Source organism: Balaenoptera physalus (genome assembly GCF_965194825.1).
Source record: "Balaenoptera physalus genome assembly, chromosome: 13".
NCBI classification, from domain to species: domain Eukaryota; kingdom Metazoa; phylum Chordata; class Mammalia; order Artiodactyla; family Balaenopteridae; genus Balaenoptera; species Balaenoptera physalus.
This window is the reverse complement of record NC_138892.1, coordinates 12100935-12107631: the sequence shown is the minus strand read 5'-3', so window position 1 is coordinate 12107631 and position 6697 is coordinate 12100935. Positions and strand designations below refer to the sequence as shown.

At 43.8% G+C, this 6697-nt stretch overlaps 1 pseudogene across 1 annotated transcript; it reads left to right on the top strand.

The window, feature by feature from the left end:
- The first annotated feature begins 207 nt into the window (after window positions 1-207).
- On the top strand, window positions 208-5666 carry LOC309641114 (signal transducer CD24 pseudogene; annotated as a pseudogene). The gene has a single exon. The product of its transcript is annotated as a signal transducer CD24 pseudogene (transcript).
- Window positions 5667-6697: the final 1031 nt, after the last annotated feature.

Below are 6697 nucleotides of genomic sequence, written 5' to 3'. Positions count from 1 at the left end.
GGTGCACGGGCTTCTCATTGCGGTGGCATCTCTTGTTGCAGAGCACGGGCTCTAGGTGCATGGGCTTCAGTAGTTGTGGCACGCGGGCTCAGTAGTTGTGACTCGTGAGCTCAGTAGTTGTGGCTCACGGGCTTAGTTGCTCTGGGCATGTGGGATCTTCCCGGACCAGTGTTTGAACCTGTGTCCCCTGCATTGGCAGGCGGACTCTTAACCACTGTGCCACCAGGGAAGCCCCAATCGAAAAGCTTTAAGAGCAGACCTGAAACTCCCTTGAAGAAATTCCACCTGTGGACAGCAGTTTCAGCTCATGCTTGAGAGTTCCAGCCTTTCTGGCAACCTGCCCTACAGATTCTGGATTTGCCTACCAGCTCCCACAATTGCATAAACCAATTCCTTGAAATAAATCTCATAATATATCCTACTGGTCATGTTTCTCCAGTTGAACCCTGACTGATACAATGAATGAAGACCAGACAGATGCCTGCAAGGGTGAGTGGTGACACCCCTCCCTAGGACTTGGTCCAGTGTGAGTCCCCTCCAATGGCTAGCTGCCATCCTGGGGAGAGCTGGAAAATCCCAAATCGAATGAGATAAGAAATCTAGCTCAGATATTGCAAAATGAAGAAAGAGACATTTTTGCACTCCCAAGTGTACGGGCTAAGTAGATCCACACCTATTACACCATTTTAACATCCTGGACCTGCTTCAGGGTGGGACAGGAAAATAGAGACACAATAACACTAACCAACCTTAATACTAAGAGTAATAACTACCTTATAGTAAGAGATTATCGGGTGTCCGGTATTGTGCTTTACTTATATTATCTAACTTAATGCTGACAATCTTGTGAACCAGGGATGGTTATAAGCCCCATTTACAAAAGAGGGACTGAGACCCAGAAAGATGAAGTGATTGCCCCAATGTTCCATGACTGGTGAGTGAGTCAGGATTCAAGACCCCACCCGTTTGCCTCCAAAGTTGTACTTTAACTCCTATGCTATACTGGTCTCTGACACAGATGACTGGAATTCCCCCTTCAGACCTACCATTTCTCCTTCAGAGCTCCCGGAGACTTACAGGTACTCCTCAGCTACCACAAGAGATCTCTTTTTCTCCCTCCTGGCATTTGTCCTTGTCCTTTGATCATCCCCACTAGGATGCTCCCAGACTCTGTCAGTTTCTCTGCTCCAGGCTGAAGATACTGTTTGTGTCATTGCCTAAGGACTGGGTTCATGCTGCTGTTCCAACAGTCTTACCCTCCCATCATCTTCTTCTTGGCTAGCAGCACTATTCACAACAGCCAAAATATGAAGAAAACCCAGATGTCCATCACCTGATGAACAGATGAATAAAAATGTGATCTATCCATATTATTCAACCATAAAAAGGCATGAAGGGCTGATACATGCTACAACATGGATGAACCTCAAAAACATGATGCCTAGTGAAAGAAGCCAGATGCAAACTGTCACATGCTGTACGATTCCACTTACATGAAATACCCAGAATACATACATCTATAGAGAAAGAATGCAGACTAACGATTGCTAGATACTAGCAAGAGGGGAACACAGGGAGTGATTGCTTAATGGTTACAAGGTGTCCTTTGGAGGTGATGAAAATGTTTTGGAACTAGGTAGAGATGAGCGTTGCACAACATTGTGATTGTACTAAATGCCACTGAATTGTACATTTTAAAAATGGCTAATTTTATATTGTGTGAATTTTGCCTCAATAAAAATACATACACACAGAAATAAATAAGTAATGCCAGGTCACCTGTGTATATCCAGTTATATCACTCTTTCATCTGATTTACTTTTGTCTTCATGTCAGCCATCCTTGGTACAAGATCCTGGGCTGGGGCTGGCCTAGCAGCATAGCCCTGGTCGGCCCTAAGTTCCCCTGCCCTCTGGTCCCCACTGTGCTTTCCCTGGCAAGTGGGGAAAACTGCCCCTTCAGGGGACCTCTCCCATCTGGTGCCTGCCATGCGGATTAGAGTACCTATTAGTCTGGGCTCTTCACTGCAAGTGACAGAAACACACACTGGCTGCGGGCTTCCCTGGTGGCGCAGTGGTTAAGAATCCGCCTGCCAATGCAGGGGACACAGGTTCGAGCCCTGGTCTGGGAAGATCGCACATGCCGCGGAGCAACTAAGCCCGTGAGCCACAACTACTGAAGCCTGCGCACCTAGAGCCCGTGTTCTGCAACAAGAGAAGCCCGCGCACTGCAACGAAGAGTAGCCCCCGCTCGCCACAACTAGAGAAAGCCCGCATGCAGCAACGAAGACCCAACGCAGCCAGAATAAATAAATAAAATAAAAAATTAAAAAAAAAGAAACGCACACTGGCTGATTAAGCAGAAAAGGAGCTTATTAAAAGAATTGGTTGAGACTTTGCCTGCGCCCACCCCAAGCCAGCGATCCTCCACGAACCCCACATCCAGTGAGACACGCTGCGCACCGACCGAGTGGACATGGGCAGAGCGATGGTAGCCAGGCTTGGACTGGGGCTGCTGCTTCTGGTACTGCTCTTACCTATGCAGATTTATTCGAATCAAACAACGGTTGTAACACCTTCAAATACTTCTCCCAGCATACCTCAGCTGCCCCCAGTCCAGCGAATGCCACCACCAAGGCAAGTGACGGTGCTCTGCGGTCAACCGCCAGTCTCTTCGTGATCTCCATCTCCCTTCTACATCTCTACTGTTAAGAGACTCAGGCCAAGAAACATCTATACTTCCCCATCCTCTCAACCCAATTCAAATGGCATCCAGACATCCAGCGTGACAAAGAAAAAAAAAAACAGGTCTTCATTGAATGAATCTGCTAATTCCACACATTTTATTGACAGAAGCTGTTCAGGATCCCAAATTTGATTGGTTTGAAGAGCATGTGAAGGGTTTGACTAGATGATGAATGCCAATATTAAATCTGCTGGCACTTCCTGTACAAGATGAAGAGAGACAACATCCAAAATTAGTTAAGAGATGATTTCCTTAAATGTGGCTTAAGAAGTATGGACACATAAAACTCTACCTTGAAAGTGAGAATAGATTTTATCTTACTTAGAGATAAAGAAGGGGATGTGGAGCAGGGATTCAGTTTTTATTTGGTTCCTTAAATTAATAAGGCCATAAAACAATGAGGTAAGACAGAAAGCTTCCATGATTCTATTTATATGTACATTAGAAGGAACTTCCAGGTATTACTGTAAATCCTCAATGTGTTGTTTCAGCGGTACTAACTTAATGCTGATGTACTCTGGATAAAATTTTATGTTAAGCTACCACTGTTCTCTTGGAAACTGAACTCTTTCCTCTGGGGTTTGGGCTTGACATTGCATTTGAATTTTTATATAGTCATTGATATGTATCAGTACAATAATGGATTGGAATCTACCCCAAATCCAAGCATAATGAGTACATTTTGCTTATATACTTATCAACAATTCTTATTCAAAAAGAGCACTAGATTCTTTTTTTTTTTTTTTTTAATTTATTTATTTATGGCTGTGTTGGGTCTTCGTTTCTGTGCGAGGGCTTTCTCTAGTTGTGGCAAGGGGGGGCCACTCTTCATCGCGGTGCGCGGGCCTCTCATTATCACGGCCTCTCTTGTTGCGGAGCACAGGCTCCAGACGCGCAGGCTCAGTAGTTGTGGCTCACGGGCCCAGTTGCTGCGCGGCATGTGGGATCTTCCCAGACCAGGGCTCGAACCCGTGTCCCCTGCATTGGCAGGCAGATTCTCAACCACTGCGCCACCAGGGAAGCCCTAGATTCTTTTAGCTAAACAGATAACAAAGAGTAAAATTACATTGATCTCAACTAATTTCAAAATGTTTTTTACTTCTGCATATGTCAAATACTTTTTACAGTTTAAAAAATGATCTGTTTGGAAGGTAAAATTGACAAGTCTTGAAATTAAAAAGGCAAATATGTGAAGGAGCCAAACTGTAAATCAAATATTTGGGAAGTGAAGACTGGAAGCTTGCTTACCTTAAAATCAGAAAAACTTTTATACTCTTTTCTGTAAATACTTCTTTTTAAACTGAATCAGAATAGCCACATTTGGAACACTTTCTGTTATCATTCAGTCTTTTTAGATAGTCAGAACCTGGTCCTAAGCCTAAAGTGGGCTTGATTTTGGAAAGTAAATCTTTTCACAACTGCCTGATGCACAGAAAATAGAAAATTTTTCTATTTTAAAAATAGACACTCCCTAAAGTCTTTTGTTCGCATGGTCACACACTGATGCTTAGGTGTTCCAAAATCCAATATGGCCACAGTAGTCTTGATAACCAAAGTCATTTTTTTTCCATCTTTAGAAACCTACACTGGAACAACCATATCCAACAGATCTCAAGCTACTGTGTGTGAACATTCCCTTTTGTTTTATACCTGAATGCTATACATCTATTTTGGATTGTATATTGTGTTTGTGTATTTATGCTTTGATTCATAGTAACTTCTCATGTTACGGAATTGATTTGCATTAAACACAAACTGTAAATAAAAAGAAATGGCTGAAAGAGCAAAAAAAAAAAAAAAAAAATTGGTTGAGGGGCTGACGGACCTGGCTCGAGGCTAAGCTTCCAGGATCGATGCCCTTAAATGGCCATAGAAACAGCTGGATGAGCAAAACGCCACCACTGCAGCTCCTCGAGGACATTTCTGCACCAGGATTTCTCCCTAAAGCTGAGCGTCTGGGGCCACTCACCACACAGGGCATCCATCCTCAAGTTCTCACTTCCTTCTCCTCATCTCCCCGGGGGGGTCTGATTGGTGAAACTGGGTCACATGCCGGTGCCTTAGCTGCAAGGAAGGCTGGGAAGCCAACATTTCTGGGTCCCACCATGGAGAGATGGGGCTCATAAGGCTGGAAATTTCTCAAGTATAGCAAGGTGTTGAAAATGTGGCAGGCATACAGAAAACACGACAAACAGCAGACACAGCGTTTATTATTCCTGAACAGTTTGAAGGACCATGCGGCAGCCCTAGCTCATTTGACATTATCTTTCTTTTCTTCTATTTTTTAAAAGTCTTTATTGCATTTGTTACAATATTGCTTCTGTTTTATGTTTTGGTTTTTTGGCCGCGAGGCATATGGGATCTGAACTCCCCGACCAGGGATCAAACCCGCACCCCCTACATTGGAAGGCGAAGTCTTAACCACTGGACTGCCAGGGAAGTCCCTGACATTATCTTTCTCATGTGGCAGCTTGGGACTTCTGCAAGCAGAGACACAGCCTGGCCAGCTCTGGTTTTTGACTGTCCAAAAACTTTACAACCCCCTTCCCCTCCCCCAGACATGTAGGTCTCATGGGGCTGTCAGTCATAAAAACCACCCATCCTACCAACCCCTAGTTATGGGGTAGATAAATAACTCAGACTGGATCAACCATTGTATCCCATTTCCCAACAAGAGTGGTTGATCCAAGGGGGCCCATGACCCAAATCCCTGGGATTGATATGATGATGTATGTGTGGGTGGAGAAGCTCTCTTTTGCCCTGGAGTTGTTAATCTGGAAGGAAATTTATTTATTTCAGCTGGTGGCTATCTTCCCTGGCCACATGAAAACATTATATGCAGTGGGAGAAAATTAGGTCAGCGTAGAGTGAAGCAGAGATGAGAGATGGTGAGACAGCCAGGAAAATACGGTTTCATCTTCTGGATCCAGCTAAGCCTGAAGTCATTCCATCTCTGGTTTTTTATTATATGAGCCAATAAGTTCCCTTATACAGCTGCAGCTACTGGGAGTTGGATTTCTATCATAACTGAGTCTTTGTAATAAACCACTCAATCCCTAGTGGGAAATTTACTATGAAGCACTTTTCTGTCCATTATCTTATTTGATAGTGGGTTTTAAAGTAAGGAGGAGAGAGCTTTAATAATAAAAATAAAATAGTGAATATTATTATCATCTCAATACATAGAAGAAAATTTGAACTCAGAGAGGTTAAGGGACTTGGCCAAGGTCACACATCTAATCGTGGTCTGACTTGGATTTGAACTCAGTTATTCTTGCCTTAGTGTTCAGCACTTGTCCTAGAATGTTTATAATCAAATTTTATTTTCAGAACTAATGCCATTCCTCACAGTTTACTCTAATCCTTGGTATACTCGGGGCTTTCAAAGTCAGGTCTCAGCTCCTGATAACATAATAAAGAACTGAAAGAGCTTATGGAGTTATTCTTCCTGGGGTGTTTTCATGTTCAAAATGTGTAAAGGTCAAGGTATAAAGCTTTGAAGGGGAAATTTCAGTCACTGACTGTGGGCAGGAGGGACTCAGATCCCCTGGAACCTGAATCCCCATACCTACATTTATGGGAAACTCTGGCCTTTTCCCCAGGCCTTTTCCTAGCTAGAACATTTTTTTCTGGGAAACCCAAGAATTTCTAGACAGTAGGGGACACAGAGTCAACATGTCTTTGGAGCCTGATATAATTCATGGGACCCTACACTCACCAAACCAGGTCAGCCCCTGGAGGTTAGTTATTTGGGAAGGAAAGGTGATAGAGAAGGATCGTGGGAATTGAAATTCATTGAGCACATGCTAAGAATGGCAAATAGAATTCATCTCCACCCTCAACTTCACTCGTGCATCAACAAGAATGCCAAGGCAGCCTCCAGGCTCAATTAGTAATGTCTGCCCTGGGTGCAGGAGAGGACCTGGTAGCCAGCAATCTGCCCTTTCTGGCT